Source organism: Scyliorhinus canicula, chromosome 15 (assembly GCF_902713615.1).
Source record: "Scyliorhinus canicula chromosome 15, sScyCan1.1, whole genome shotgun sequence".
Lineage (NCBI taxonomy): Eukaryota > Metazoa > Chordata > Chondrichthyes > Carcharhiniformes > Scyliorhinidae > Scyliorhinus > Scyliorhinus canicula.
The window spans coordinates 24,806,903-24,823,639 of NC_052160.1; the positions used below are offsets into that span (position 1 = coordinate 24,806,903).

General features: G+C 46.5%; 1 protein-coding gene across 9 annotated transcripts in view; it reads left to right on the top strand.

Annotated features, from left to right (window-relative positions):
- Window positions 1-16,737, top strand: part of usp42 (ubiquitin specific peptidase 42) — a 106,331-nt gene that overhangs the window by 55,390 nt on the left and 34,204 nt on the right. The window lies entirely within an intron of this gene.

A 16,737-nucleotide genomic window follows, 5' to 3' on the forward strand; every position in this document is an offset into this window, starting at 1 on the left:
CTCCGTGTCTGCTTGGCCCACAGTAGAATGCCTTATCCAAGTACCTGTGGAATCTCACCACCATTGCCCTCTGGGTGGGGTGGGTGGGGGGGGGGGGGTGGTCTCCCATTCGCGGCTTCCTCGCGAGTGATCTGTGAGCCCTGTCCACCTCCAAGGGGCGGGAGAATGCCCCATCCCCCAGCAGCTTCTCAAACATATCTGCGATGTATGCCGCAGCGTCTGCTCCTTCGGACCCCTCCGGGAGCCCAACGATTCTCAAGTTCTGCCGCCGGGACCTACTCTCCAGGTCCTCCACCTTCTCCAGGAGCTTCTTCTGCTACTCTCAGCATCCCCACCTCCAATTCCACCGTAGTTTGATGTTCCTCCTGCTCAGTCAGCATCTTCTCTACCTTCTGGATCTTCCGATCTTGGGCGTCCAATCGAAGCTCTAGCCGCTCAATTGACTCTTTTATCATTGACTCTGGTCCAAGCAGTCCCGTTTCTGCTTAGCAAAGCCTTCCTGAATAACTTGCATCAGCTGCTCCATTGACCGCTGTTTCGACAAACCAGAGGTCCGGTCCTCTGCTATGCTGTCTCCCGCTGCAGCTTCAGCCCAAGCCTTCACTGTCTTTCTGTTTCTGCCTTTATGAGCACTTCTAGTCCTTCTCTCCATGCACCGATGTGGGAATTCAGTACACATTTGCCTCGGTCATCAGTTTTACAATTCAAGTCCGGTAGAAAATCGGGGGGGAAAGGTCCGACCAGAGCAGGAGCCACCAAATGTGCGACTTACTCCTTCATAGCTGCCACCAGAACTCCTAGCCTCTTCTAATTAGGTGATTTTTTAAAAAAAAACAAACAATTCATACAAAGAATGTGGGTGTAATCGAGCATTTGTTACCCATTGTTGAATCTCCACTATCAACATCCTGGATTGGTGGGGAGGGGGGGGCTGTGCCACAGAATTCCCAGCCTCTCACCTGCTCTTATAACCACTGTACCTGGATGGCTTTTGGTCAATGGTAACTCTTTTTTTCTCTCTCTCTCTCTTCCTCCCTCTCTCTCTCTCTCTTTTCTCTCTCTCTCTTCTCCCCCCCCAAATACGGGATGCTGATGGTGGGGGATTCAACGATGATATAGCTACTGAATATCACAGATGTTTAGATTCTCTTTTGTTGGAGGTGGTCATTGCCTGGCACTTGTGTGGCACAAATGTTATTTGCCACTTGTCAGCCCAAGCCTGAATGTTGTCCAGATCTTGCTACATATGCACGCACAGTGCTTTGGTTTCTGAGGAGTCGCAAATGATACTGAACATTATGCAATCATCAGCGAACGTCCCCCACTTCTGACATTATGGAGGGATGGTCATTGTTGCGCCAACTGAACACGGTTGGGCCTGGAACACTCCCCTGAGGAATTCCTGCAGCGATATCAAAGAACTAAGATTATTGATCTCCAACAACCTTAACCATCTTCCTTTGTGCTCCGTATTACTTATCAGTTGTGGCCCACTAGTCCGAATCGTTTGTTGGTGTTGCATATTGTATCATTTTCTTCAAAATACCTTAATTCATAAAAGATTTGCATTTTAACAAAGTAACAACAAAATAGCAAACCCAATACAAACTACACTCACCCAAATCCCAGTCCATCTTGCCCCTCAACTGCCCATAAAGAAAGCAAAGTCTTAACAAAAAGTCAACCGCCCCCCGTCCCAAACAGCTGACGTTAACCAATTCCCTGCCACCTCGAGTAAAACCCTTCCACCGACCCACTGATAGTATACTTGATCTCAAAATTCCATCAAGTCCCCCATCCATGCCGAGGCCTGAGGCGGCACGGGTCCTGCACCCAAGCAGAACTCACTTATGGGCTATTAACGAGGCGAAGGCTGACTTCCGGTGGTGGCCATGAAGTGAGTGGTCGCACATAAGTGGCTCCTGCCTGAGGACTGGTTTTTCTGATCCTTTCTGCCCGTTTTGCAGGTGCTGTGCAGGTGGAAAAGTGGTACAGTGGAAGAACTAGGATTCCTCCTCCAGTGTGGGATGTCGAAAAGTTATCAAAAGAGGAGTGTGTCGAGTAAAGGGCACTCTGGAGTTGGATCACGCATGCAATACAGGAGACGAAAAAATGGTGGAGGGACCTGTGGCGCCATTGTCCGCTTGATGGACGACAGAGACGTTGGTGGAGTTCCTGCCAACAGAATTTAAGAAGCAAAGGCAGGCGGTCATGGAGGACTTGACGAAGGTGACTGAACCAATTTGGGCAACCCAGGAACGAGTGGAACAGCGATTGAAGGTGCAGAATGTGTTGATCGAGAAGGTGGAAGAGACCATGAGGATCGGATTGCCTCCTTGGAGGCAGAGATGATGAAGGCCAAGATTGACGACATGGAGAACCACTCCAGGCGACAAAACCTGAAGATCATTGGGCTGCCCGGGGGCATAGAAGGAGCAAAGATGTTCGAGCAGCTGGTGGGGGATAAGGATCCAGAGAACTGTGGATTTTGAGGAAGAAGCCCAGAGCCAGAGAGCCACCACGGGCGATCATAGTCCGCTACACAGGTACTTGGACAAACAAAAGATCCTGAGGTGGGCGAAGGAAACTTGAGAGTGCAGTTGGGAAGGCCATACCATTAGAATCTACCAGGACTTGGGAGTAGAACTGTCAAAAAGAGGGCTGGATTTGATAAGGCCGAGCCTGCTCCTTTTAATAATAATAATAAAAATAATAATCTTGATTATTGTCACAAATATGCTTACATTAACGCTGCATAGAGGTTAATGTGGAAAATCCGCTAGTCGCCACATTCCGGCGCCTGTTCGGGTACACAGAGGGCAAATTCAGAATGTCTAATTAACCTGACAGCACGTCTTTCGGGACTTGTGGGAGGAAACCGGTGCACCCTGAGGAAACCCATGCAGACACGGGGAGAATGTGCAGATTCCACACAGACAGTGACCCAATCCGGGAATCAAACCTGGGACCCTGGCGCTGTGAAGCAACAGTGCTAACCACTGTGCTACTGTGCCACACCCACTGCTCTACTGTGGGCAAGATGAGGCTTGGAATGATGTACCCAACTCGCATATCTGTCATGCACGGGGTAGGGACCATTTTTTCGACATGTAGGAGAATGCGGCAACTTTATCAACATGGTGGACAAGGGGATATTTGAATGATTTACATGGCTAAGATTTGGTAGTTTCCTGTTATATTTTTTGTATTGTTCTGGAATATCTGTTAGCCTGATTTCGGGTATGAGATTTTGGATGTGTTCAAGCAATTGTTGAGAACGGTAGGGAGTGGGTGTGGGGAATGACTGGTTTGGGGCACAAAATTAATATGTTCGGGTAGGGGAGCTGGGTGTGAAATTTTGTAAATACAATTAGCATTTCTCCCTGGGTGGGGGTCACCCTACTAGCAGAGATGCTGGTTAACAAAGCGGAGTGGGGGAGAATGTCACTGCTGGTTATTTGGGGCGGGAAGGGGGTTTTCTTTGTGGGTTGGGATTACAAGCCGAGGGCGGTTAGAGTTTCTTTGTTCGGTGAGGATGGGTGGTTGCTGACGGTGATGGTTTCTTTGTTGAACTATTGGGTAGAGGAAGGTGGCAGCGGCCATCCTAGGTGGGCCTAGAGTCTGGGTGAGGTAGGCCCTCGACCAGACTGGCCACATGGACTGAGGGGATTGAACAAACTGATTAAAAGATCTTGGGTGTTTAAAGAGCTTGAAGGCGGATGTGATTTTCTTGCAGGCGACTCACTGAGGATAAGGGATCAAACTTGGTTGAGGAAAGGGTTGGTGGGGCAAGCGTTCCGTTCTGGATTCAAGGCGAGGGGAATTGCGGTGTTTATTAATCAGAAGGTGGCCTTTTCAGTGGATAATATAGTGGGAGATCGGAGGGGGGGGAAGATTCGTGATGGTGAGTGGAAGGCAGGAAGTTCCCCCTGCGGTGTTAGGTAATGTGTACGCATCCAATTGGGAGGAGACAGAGTTTATCAAGAGGGTGCTGGCGGTGGTCCCAGATTTGGATTTGCATAGGCTGATTATGGGGCGGAGTTTAATTGTGTGCTTGACCCCAGATTAGACTAATTGTGCCCTAAGTCCCTTAAGATATCAGGGGTGGCGAAGGAGTTGCTTGGATTCCTGGATCAGATGGGGGTTAATGGGTGGATCCGTGGAAGTTTATGCATCTGCGGGGGAAGGATCTCTCCTTTTTCTCACGTGCACTGGGTTTACTCTCGCATAGACTTTTTTAATAGTGGATAAGGCATTGCTCCCTGGGGTAGTAGGGGAAGAATATTCAGCAATTGTCATATCTGACCACTCCTAATTATGTGGATTTGTGTTTGGCGAGGGGGTGTGCCCAGCAACTTCTGTGGAGGTTGGATGTGGCATTGTTGGGGACTGAGAGGATAGTTGTGTCTATTGGAACGTACGTGGTATTTAATAAGAGCGAGGAGCTCTCGCCTTCCACATTCTGGGAGGCATTAAAAGCAGCGATTGAGGGGGGAGCTGATCTCGATTAAGGCACACAGAAGGCGGAAGGGTGGAGAGACAGAGGTTGGTGGTGGCTATCTTGGCGGTAAACCGGCAGTACTCGGTTACCCCAAAGGAGGAGTTATTGAAGGAGAGGAAGACGCTCCAGGTGGCCTTCAAATTGATATCGACGGGGAAAATGGTTGGCCCATTGCATCGTGTACAAGGGACATTCTATGAACATCGGGAGCAGGCTAGTAGGTTACTGGTGCACCAGTTGAGACGGCAAGCGGCCTCGAGGGAGCGTAAATAAAGTACCCTGGGGTGGAGTAGTTTCTGATGCAGGAAAGGGAAATGGGGTGTTTGAAATCTTTTACCGGGGGTTGTACAGGTTGGAGCCGCCGAACGGCAACTCGGACATAAAATGGTGCTTGGATGGGTTAGACTTCCTTCTCAGTGGTGGAGGAGGAGAAAGTGCAAGCGCTGGAGGAAATTCTGAAGTGCAATTATGAGGTGCATCTGCTCTATGCAGTCTGGGAAGGCTCTCGGCCCGGATGGATTTCCAGTGGAATTTTATTTTTAATAATGGAGCTGGTGCCTCATCTAATGGAGATTTTTCATGACTCGGGGAAAGTTGCCGACTACATTGACACAGGCTTCCCTCTCTCGAATCCTGAAAAAGGATAAGGATGCAGAGGACTGTGGGTCTAATAGGCCCATATCTCTATGAATGCTGGCGCAATGTTGTTGACCAAGGTGCTGGCAGCACACTTGGAGGGACGTCTGCCGGGGGTAGTGGTTGAGGATGAGGCGGGGTTTGTGAAGGGCCGACATTTATCGGCCAATGTAAGGCGATCATTGAATGTGGTGATATCGTCCCCATCAGGTTCGATACCAGAAGTAATAATCTCCATGGATGCAAAGAAAGTGTTCAACTAGGTAGAATGGGCTCATCCCTTTGAGATACTTGGTTAGTTCGGGTTTGGACCCAGGTTCATTTCTTGGGTTAAACTGTTGTTATAAGGCCCCCCACTGCGAGCGTTCATACTAACGCAGTAAGCTCGGGGTACTTTTGATTGTCATGGGGAACAAGGCAGAGGTGTCCACTTTCCCTGTTACTTTTTGCATTGCAGATTGCAGGCTGTCGCACTGAGGTCATCGACAGAGTGGAGGGGTATAGAGAGGGGAGGTATGGAGCACAGAGTGTCTTTGTACATGAACGATTTGGGGTATAGACTTAATGTGGGGAAGAGTAAGGTGTTTCTGGTAAGCCCTCCGGGACAGGGAGGAGGCCTGGAGAAATTGCCATTCCGGCTGGCTAGGTGAAGTTCCAGGTATTTGGGAGTACAGGTGGCTCACGACTGGGCATTGTTGTATAAGTTGAATTTAGCCAGTCTGGTGGAAGGGGTGAAGGGAGATTTGAAGAGGTGGGATGCTTTGCCGCTATCGTTGACAGACGGGTTCAAATGGTGAAAATTACAGTCCTTCCAAAATTTTATTTATATTCCAGAGTCTCCCGATCTTTTTACCTAAATCCTTCTTTGGAAAGATTAGTAAGCTGATTTTGGCCTTTGGGCAGGCAAGACACCTGTTCGGAGAGCGTTTTTGCAGAGGGATAGGCGGTCAGGCGATTGGCGTTGCCATATTTAATTAACTACTATTGGTCGGTGAATATCAAGCAGGTTCAGAAATGGATCGTGGAAGAAGGGTCAGTGTGGGGACGGATGGTAGCAGCTTTTCCGTCAAGGTTGGGTTTAAGGGTATTGGTGCCGGCTCCTCTTCTGTTCTCACCGGCCAGATACTCTTCAAGCCCCGTGTTATTAGCCTTGTTAAGAATCTGGAACCAGTTTAGCAACATTTTAAGCTAGAAGCGATGTTCTGGGTGCCAATATGTGGGAACCACAGATTTATCCCGACAGGGTTCGGCTTGACGTGCAGGGTCTTGGAACTAGAGAGGGTAGAGACATTTTGGGATTTGTTTGTGGAGGGTAGATTTACGGGTTGGAAGAACTGGTGGAAATGTTTCAGCTCCCAGGAGGAAATGGGTTCCGGTATTTACAGGTAAAGAACTTTGTGCGGAAGAAGCTGGCTACGTTTCCTCGGTTGCCACCCTCCTCATTGAGGGACAAGGTAGTACCTGAGGATGAGATAGGAGAGGGGAAGATTTTTGGATATCTGGGCATTTGAGGGAGAGGGCCGCGCTGAAGGAGATAGAGAAAGTGGGCGTAAGTGTTGGGTGGTGCGGGGGGGGGGGGGGGTGACTTTTTATAGGATAACCTCGTTCTGTGCAAGACCGAGCGGATTTAGTTTAAAATAGTGCATAGAGCGTATATGACCAAAACACGCATGAGTGGGATTTTTCTGGCGGTGGAGGACAGATTTGAGTGGTGTTCAAGGGGGCTGGCAAACCACACACCAATCTTCTGGTCCTGTCTGAAACTGGGGAATTTCTGGGAGTCATTTTTTTGAAATGATGTCAGAGATTTTAGGAGTGAGGGTGGTGCCAGACCCGTGGGTGGTGATATTTGGGGTATCGGATGAGCCGGGAGTGCAGGAGGGGAGGAAGATTGATGGTATTTGCTTTCGCCTCCCTGAGAGCCCAATGGAGGATTTTGCTAAGATGGCAGGCTCCGGAGCCGCCAAAGGACGACAGCATGGGTGGGCGACCTGACCTGAGTTTCTCAATCTGGAGAAAATTAAGTATGCCATTAGAGGGTTGGAGGAGGGGTTCTATTCGAGGCGAAGGCTGTTTGTCTACAAGAATTGGTAGTTGTCAACAAATGGGGGGGGGATTTGCAAAAAATAAAACGAAACACGGGGTGGGATGGTGGGTTGTTTGTTTATTATGAAAATTATATCAAGTTGAATGAGTGTTCTGTATATTGGAAAATGTCTGAACTAAAAATGTTTTTAAAAATGAAGTGAAGGCTTGGATATCTGCCTTTGTCCCTGTCTGCAGCACCGGCGAGTCCACAAATGGCCACCAACGGGCACAGCTCCAGCTGAATACCCAATCCCTGACCAGTCAAAAAAGGAAACCTAGAAACTTACAAGCTTGGGGCAAGACCAAAACGTGTGCTTGTGATTCATCAGCCCCCGAGAGCACCGTTCACACCCATCCTCCACCCCCGAGAAGAGCCCACTTGTACGTGTCCTGTGCACCACTTTGAACTGGATCAGGCTTAACACTTGCGTTCTTTCCCCCCCCCCCCCTCTCCCATTTCCTTTTTACTTCTCCCAACAAAGCCCGCTCCATCAATAACATCTGCTCACACATATCCAAAATCCCACCCTCCCCTAACTCTGCCAAGGACAGGACCCTTGTCAAAGAGAGTGGGCAACGGTGCCAGGGGAATGAAGGAAACTCCTTACGTAAAAAGTCGTGAGCTGCAGTACCTGAATATGTTCGCTCTTGGATAGATTCTTGGTAAGCAACGGGATGATAGATTATCAGGGGTAGGCAGGTTGCAGATTTTAGGTTACTATCCAATCAGCCATGATCTTATTAAATGGCGGAGCAGACTCAAGGGGCCAAAAGGCCTATTCCTGCTCCTTATCCGTATGTTCAAGGGTAAAGGAAGAGATATTGTTATAAGAACAAAGAAAAGTACAGCACAGGAACAGGCCCTTCGGCCCTCATGTGCTCATCATGATGTCCTAACTAAAAGAAAAAACCTTCTGCCCTTACTCTGTCCATATCCCTCTGTTTCCTCCCTATTCATATATCCATCCAGATGCCTTTAAATGTTGCTCACGTGCCTGCATGCACCACATCCTCTGGCAGTGCGTTCCAGGCACTCGCTACTCTCTGCGTGAAAAACCTACCCCGCATATCTCCCTTAAACTTTCCCATTCTCACCTTGAACCTGTGCCCCCTTGTACTTGACACTTCCACCCTTGGAAAAAGCCTCTGTCTATCCACCCTGTCTATGCCCCTCATAATGTTGTAGACCTCTATCAGGTCTCCCCTCAGCCTCTGCATTTCCAGTGAAAATAATCCTAGTTTATTCAACCTCTCCTCATAGACAATACCCTAGGGACCAGGCAACCTTCTTTGCACTCTCTCCAAAGCTGTCCTTCTGATGATGTGGTGACCAGAACTGCACGCAATACTCCAAATGGAGCCTAACCAAGGTTTTATGTAGCTGCAACATGATTTCCTAACTCCTGTACCCAATGCCTCGGCTGATGAAGGCAAGCATGCCATATGCCTTCTTAATCACCTTGACCACCTGTGTTACACTTTTAGGGAACTGTGGACCTGCACGCTCAGATCGCACTATGTTAATGTATCTCAGGGTTCTGTCATTTCCAGTATAATTCATACCTAGATTTGATCCTTCAAAATGCATCACCTCTCATTTGTCCGGATTAAACTTCATATGCTATTTCTGTGCCCAAGTCTCCAATCTAGCTATTGGATCCTCTGGCAATCCTCGGCACTATCAGCAACTCCGCCAATCTTCGTGTCATCTGCAAACGTGCTAATCAGATGACCCACATTTTCTCCAGATGATTTATATATACTGCAAGCAACAGATTCCAGCACTGATCCCTGCGGGACACCAGTAGCTACAGTTCTCCATTCTGAAAAACACCCTTCTGCCGCTACTCTCGGTTTCTATAACCAAGTCAGTTCTGCATTCATCTAGCCAGCCCAGCCCAAATCTCATGTGATTTTAGTTTGTGTACCAGTCTGCAATGTGGGACCTTGTCAAACGCCTTACTAAAGTCCATATAAACAACATTCACAGCCCCTTCCCTCATCAGTTTTCTTTGTCACCTCTTCAAACTCAATCAAGTTGGTGAGACATGACCTTCCCCATACGAAACCATGCTGCCTGTCACGAACCAGCCCATTTTCCTCCAAGTGTGCATATATCCTGTCGCTCAGTATTTTTTCCAGAAGCTTCCCCACCACTGTCAGGCTCACCGGCCTATAATTTGCTGGATTGTCCCTGCTTCCTTTCTTAAACAAGGGAACAACATTGGCTATTCTCCAGTCCTCTGGAACCTCATTGTGGTCTGTTAAGGCCCCAGCTATTTCTCTCCCTGCTTCCCGCAGTAACCTGGGATAGATCTCATCTGGCCCCGGGGACTTGTCCATCTTAATGCAATTCAGAATACTCAATACTTTCTCCTTTGATATATTGACGTTCTCGAAAGCATTCACACACCTATCCCTGACCTCAAAATCCGCATGTCCTGCTCCCTGGTGAATATGAAATGAAAAATGAAAATCGCTTATTGTCACGAGTAGGCTTCAATGAAGTTACTGTGAAAAGCCCCTAGTCGCCACATTCCGGCGCCTGTCCGGGAAGGCTGGTACAGGAATCGAACCGTGCTGCTGGCCTGCTTGGTCTGCTTTAAAAGCCAGTGATTTAGCCCAGTGAGCTAAACCAGCTCACTGGGCTAAATACCGATGCAAAGCACTCATTGGGGATTTCACCCACTTCCTGTGGTTCCAGACATAACGTCCCTCCAATGTCCTTGTGTGGGCCTACTCTTTCTCTTGCTCCTACTCTTTCTCTTGCTCCTAATATATGCATAAAAAGCTTTGGGATTATCCTTGGCCATGTTTGCTAAAGACATTTCATGGCCCCTTTTTAGTCCTCCTAATTCCACGTTTAAGTTCCTTCCTACTTTCACTGTACTCCTCAAGGGCTTTGCCAGTTTTTAGATGCCTAGACCTATCATATGCTTTATTCCTTTTGATAAGCTTACAATTTCCCTTGTCATCCATGGTTCCCGAATCCTGCCATTTCTATCCGTCATTTTTGCAGGGACATGCCTGTCCTCCACTTCAATCAACTGGCCTTTCCCACATGTCAGATGTGGATTTGCCCTCAAATAGCCGCTCCCAAACCACATTCCCCAATTCCTGTCTAACTTGGATTTAATTGTCCCTTGTCCAATTAAGCACCCTCAACCTCGGGCCACTCTTGTCCTTATCCATGACTACTTGAGATCTTATGGAATTATGGTCATTAAGCCCAAAATGCTCCCCCACTGAAATATCAATCACCTGGCCAGACTCATTCCCCAATACCAAGTCTAGTACAGCCCCTCCCTGGTTGGATTGTCAGTATACTGTATCAAAAAACCCTACTGGACACATCTAACAAATTGTTCTCCATCTGAGCCCCTGGCTGTAAGGGATTCCCAGTCAATATGGGGGAAAGTTAAAGTCACCCATCACAACTACCCTGCTTTTTTCACACCTGTTCAGTATCTGACAACACAACTGCTCCTGTGGGCAGGTCTATAGTACACTCCCAACATTGTGATTTCACCCTTATTCCTGAACTCCACCCATAATGCCTCGCTACAAGATCCTTCCAATGTGTCCTCCCTCAATACAGTTGTGACCGGCTCCCTAATCAGCAATGCAACTTTTTTTTGCCCTTCTGTCCCGTCTGAAACAACAATATCCTGGAATGTTAAGCTGCCAGTCCTGTTCCTCTTTTAACCATGTATCCATAATTGCAATTACATCATAGTTCAGGCTCTCATATTCCATATTCATATTCATTGCAAAAGCTGCCTGTAAGCTTCATGTGATGCCACTAGTAAAATTTTGATTCTGGTTGACCACCTTGTTTGCCTGTATTATTTCATTTATCGTATCTTAAACCCTTCCAAGATTTTTAATGTTGAGTGAACAAATAGTATTCTCTTGCATCCTCAAGTTGTCAGCCACTTGATTCATTTTTACTAACTTTTTAATTGTCTCTTCATTACTTTGTTGTGCTTTCTATACTTATTCTATTTAATACTGTTGACCCTGCCATTTCTCCTATTCCTGGCCATTCTGTTTAAGCTCATTTCCTTTCCCATTTAGACTCTTCAGTCTCATCTTTCATAACCCTTGGCTTCTGTTTCCAATTTTGCATTGACTTATTTTTCAATTCTGGCCAGGGACTCGCGTTAAATACCTGGGGGTGCAGGTTGCCTGAGATTGGGAGGGGGGGGCACTGTAGGTACAACATTTCTAGTTTGATGGGGAGAGTGAAAGCTGATCTGGCAAGGTGGGATGGTCTCCCTCTGTCATTGGTGGGTCGGGTACAGGCGGTTAAAATGAATGTGCTGCCGCGATTCCTGTTTATTTTTCAATGCCTACCGATTTTCCTGCCAAAGGCATTTTTTAGAGAAATTGAAGGGGTGGTTACCTCGTTCATATGGGGAGGGAAGGTGGCCAAAATTAAAAAGGTGCTACTTCAGAGAGAAAGGCAGGCAGGGGGTTTGGGTCTGCTGAACATGATGTATTATTACTGGGCGGCGAATGTGGAGAAGGTACAGAGCTGGGTCAGAGGAGCTGACTCCTAATAGGTCAGAATGGAGGAAAGTTTGTGTAGGGGGTCAGGATTGAAGGCACTAGCGACAGCGCTGCTCCCAATGTCCTCGGGGAGATACTCGGGGAGTCCGGTAGTAATAGCTTCGTTGAGAATTTGGAGGCAGTTTCGACAGCACTTCGGGTTGGGGGCAGGGTCAAGGGAAATGCCAATTCGGGGGAACCATAGATTTGAGCCAGGGAAGTGGGATGGAAATTTTCAGAGATGGGAGGAGAAAGGAATTAGGACACTGAAAGATTTATTTCTTGGGGGTCGTTTTGCGGGATTGAAGGTGCTGGGAGCAAAGTATGGACTGGAGCAGGGGGAAGTATTTAGATACATGCAGGTTCGAGACTTTGCCAGAAAGGAGATACAGAGCTTCCTAGTAGAGCCGGCTTCCACATTGCTGGACGAGGTGCTGACCACAGGGGGCCTGGAGAAAGGGGTTTACGGGGCTATTTTGGAGGAGGAGAAGGCGCCACTAGAAGGGATCAAGGCAGAGTCGGAGGAAGAGTTGGGAGAGGGTATGGAGGAGGAGTTCTGGTGTGGGGTGTTGGAGGGTGAACGTCTCCACCTCGTGTGCGAGGTTGGGGCTGATACAGCTGAAGGTGGTGTATAGAGCGCACCGTACAAAGGCGAGGATGGGCCAGCTCTTTGAGGGGGTAGAAGATGTGTGTGAACGTTGAGGGGGAGGCCCCGCCAACCACGTTCATATGTTTTGGGACTGTCCAAAGCTAGAGGATTACTGGAAGGAGGTGTTTAGGGTAATCTCTAAAGTGGTGCACGTGAAACTGGACCTGGGCCCCCGGGAGGCCATATTTGGGGTGTCGGACCAAACGGGCACGGAGGCAGATGTTGTAGCCTTTGCCTTGTTGATCGCCAATGGTGGCGATCAACCTCTGTGTCCTGGCGTGGCGGGGGGACCTGCTGGAATTCTTAATGCTTGAAAAGGTCAAATTTGAACTGAGGGGGAAGGATGGAGGGGTTCTACAATTCATGGGCGTTATTCATTATGCACTTTCGAGAATTGGATAACATCGAACATTAGGGGGGTTGGGGGCTGGGAGGGTTGGGGGGAGGGGGGCTGTATGTGTTAATGGTGACTATGGGTGATTCCTGATTCCTTTTTGTCATTTGTTTGTGTGAAGATGCAGGCCAATGTCTGGGGTTTGGTGGGAGGATGGGATTGTTGTTATTGATATGGGGATTGACATTACATTCGTTACTGATTATTGTTTATTGTTGGGTGTAAATTTGGCAGAAAATGCGAAAAAGGAATTTATTTTTTTTAAATGTTTTACATTTTCAATTCTAATATTTTGTCTATACTAGTGCATAACCTTCTCCACATAATTCTGTAAACATATTCAAGCTCATATTTAAGACAACTTGTACAATCTCAATGTTACTTACCATTATTATATAGTACAGTTCTTGATTCTGTTAGTTCCAGTCTGTTTTATATTAGTTATTTAGTTAGACTAGGCGGATGGGTTTCTTCTTTTCTAGTCGCTTGCTGGAAAAGGGCAGGGAGTGGGACCAGTTGAGTTGCTCTTGCAGAGAGAGAGCAGGCACAGACAGAAAGGGCCCAATGGCTTCCTCATGTAACCATTGATTTTGTTGAATATTATTCTAATTTTTAGCAAAAATCCTTCATCATCATTTCCCTTTTCTCCTTCCAAGTGTAATTTACGCTTTTGAGGCCATCGTTTACCTGTGACAAAGACCATTTGTGACATCCATTCATTATTCAGCATCTGCCTGCTTTTTCTAGGGATTACGAAAACAGAAAATACAGGACAATGTCAGCAGGTCTGACAGCATCTGTGGAGAGAAAAGCTTTGACAAAGACCAGTATTTTCTGTTTTTGTTTCAGATTCCAGCATCTGCAGTACTTTACACTGATCCCCCTGACATTGTGTATTGGATTTTCTTTTCCCGTTTTGAATGGTCAATTTCGGATTGGTTTTCCCAATTTTATACAGACCTTTCAGTTGTCAGCTCGCCTAATGAAAGGAGGTATCACTCCTTTGCTTTTATAACTAACAGCAAATCATCTATTGCAACAGGCTTTCTAGTTTAACCTGCCTTTCCACTCAAAAGCAGGTTGAAGTCCCTGAAGTTCTGAATGCGTAAGACTAAAACTAGGACAGCAAGCAACTTGGCAATAGAAGTTAATTAACCTCTTGCTTATGAAGCTATCGAGAGTGGAGGTGGAGTTAATGGCATGCTAGCTGTTTTGTGAAATTATTTTTTACTTTTTAAATTAATCCATGCCATGCATTTTTAATATAATGTATGAAACTAATTTCCCATATTTTTCCATAACTTTTGCATTCCTGGGTCACGATCTTAAGTTGAAAAGAACATTCAACAACTATTTGCATACTCATACAGGGTTATAAACTCTGCAAATGCCGCAATTGCAAACCCAGGAACTATACACAACGTGCATAACTGAAATGCAAACCCATTACTCCAAATCAGTTCAAAACAGAAAACAGTAGTTTCTGCTAAACAATTGGCAATATTACTTTAACTCTCAGAATCGTGTAACTCACAGCAAACATTCACACTTTCAGCATTTGAACATGGAATCAAACAAGTTCTTCCATTAAACTTAAAGATATGAAATCCTGGGAGCACAGTTTCTGTCCCATAGAAATTTTAACTTTACAGTGGACTTTTATCATTTTTTCCCCTAACATTTTGTGTTCAACTCTGAGAAATTTTTTTGTTATTTACCATGCAACTTTTATCCAGCATCTTTGACACTTACAGGATCATTTTCATTATAACATACAGCTCCCTGTAACAAGGTTCTGCATCTAGGTTTCTACATTACATTTTGGTCTGAATTTTTTTTTACTCATCAGGGAAGGTCACTCAGCTCTGGAAAATTTCCATTTGATCAACCAGTGTCACCATCAATAAGTTCCAAGAGTAAAGCTTCTGCTGCATTGTCCCGCCAGTCACTGCCAGGGCAGGTACAGCACAGGGTTAGATACAGAGTAAAGTTCCCTCTAAACTGTCCCCATTAAACATTCCCAGATCAAATACTGCGCAAGGTTAAATACAGAATTAATCTCGAGCTACATTGTCCCCATCAAACAGTCCCAGGGCAGAAACTAGCATGAGGTTAGGTACAGAGTAAAGCTCCCTCTTCACTGTCCCATCAAACACTCCCAGGACAGGTACGGCACGGGTGTGTTAGACAGAGAGTAAAGCTCCCTCTACACTGTCCCATCAAACACTCCCAGGACAAATACAGCACGGGGTTAGATACAGAGTAAAGCTCCCTCTACACTGTCCCATCAAACACTCCCAGGACCGATTCAGCACGGGGTTAGATAGAGAGTAAATTCCTCGCTACACTGTCCCCATCAAACACTCCTATGGCAGGTACGGTCTATTTTCTACAAAAGTACTTATTCACTCCTGACATCTCGTGGAGAAGGGATTAATCGCCCATGTCTGAATCGAGCCAAGCTGCTGGTACCCAATGTGGCTCAGCCTGAGCTTGCTTTACAACACAGAGTAGCTGCATTTGGGTGTCCTGAAGCTCATCAATCACACAGTCAAACAAGTGTCCAAAGTAGTCCAGCATCTTCTCAGATATATCCTCCACCTCTTGTAATTCTTCTTCCTTGAAAGACCTGTTTACATAATATTCGGTGATGATGTGGCTTTTGCTCGTGTTTGCTGCAGGTGCCTGATGCTTGGAGGTTTGATAAATATGATGAAGGGTTTTAATTCCTTTGTTCGTGCTTCTGGAATTCTCTGTGCTTCCAGGTCAATGACACAAATTAACCCCAAGTCCAGAATGAAGCGCACAGCCTCCCTGCTGGTGCCATATAGATGACCTCTGTACTCCCCATACTCCAGAAACCTTTATGCCACTCTCAGCACTTCTTTAATCCGTAATGCTGCCATTCATTAATACTCCCTTTGTCTTGTGTCAACTCTGAGAACTCTCTTAATAACATTTGTGCTGTAGCAGGCCTGTTATAATTTTGCACCTTGCACAATCATTTAAAATTCTCAGGGTCAACGCAGCCGTTGGCTCCATCTGATCTGCCGTGTTCCACAGATTTTGTGTTCCAGACTGCCTCATCTAACTGTTTGAGTGAAGCTTGAAGGCCTCCCTGTTTTTCTTTTAAGGACAGATCAGATCGATCACCCAGATGTTCTCCATTTTTTTTCAGCAAAACTTACTTCATGTTGATCATGTAGACCGTCTCCATTTCTTTGGCATGCAAGTCCTCATGTTATCTATTCCTCTAGGGTCTGGCTCCCTCGTGGAGATGATCGGTCTCCCTATTCTGCGTCTTACCCCTTGCAACCACTCTCCCTCCCCTATGTGGCTTATAAAAATTGAGAACTGGGCAGCTTGTCCAGCAGTTTCCCCTGCCACTAGCAATTCCTAATGCTGAACTTTCTACTTGTCTATCCTTTTTAAACAATTTAATTGCTGTTACTCATGTTTGTTACCCCTTGCTGCATTGTTGTTGACTGTGGAAGAAGTTTTATCACTTTTCCCAGTTGGTTCGACAGCCATCCCCAACTTTCAAAAGACCTCAAGTTCAGGGCAGGGCTCACTTACCAATGCTGATACGTGGAGGGTAGGAGGAGGGTTCAAGAGAGCTAACCTAATTGTGTACACAGGAAATTGTTCCTGTTGAAAGACGCGTACAACCGTCAAGAAAAACTACTGAAGAGAAGCACCATATGTAGTCACGTGGCAGAAGGGAGCCAGTAGGGGAGAACAAGGGTCTTGGCTGGAACTCCGTAACGTGCAACTAGACTGATGTTTAGTTCACGGTAGTGCAATATCCAAAAGAATGCATGGTGTAATAGCTGAAAAGTATCCAAATCTGAGCATTGGGTAATTACAGTAGACTGTATTCTGAGTTTTTAAAAATTAATTTACGGAATGTGGGCGTCA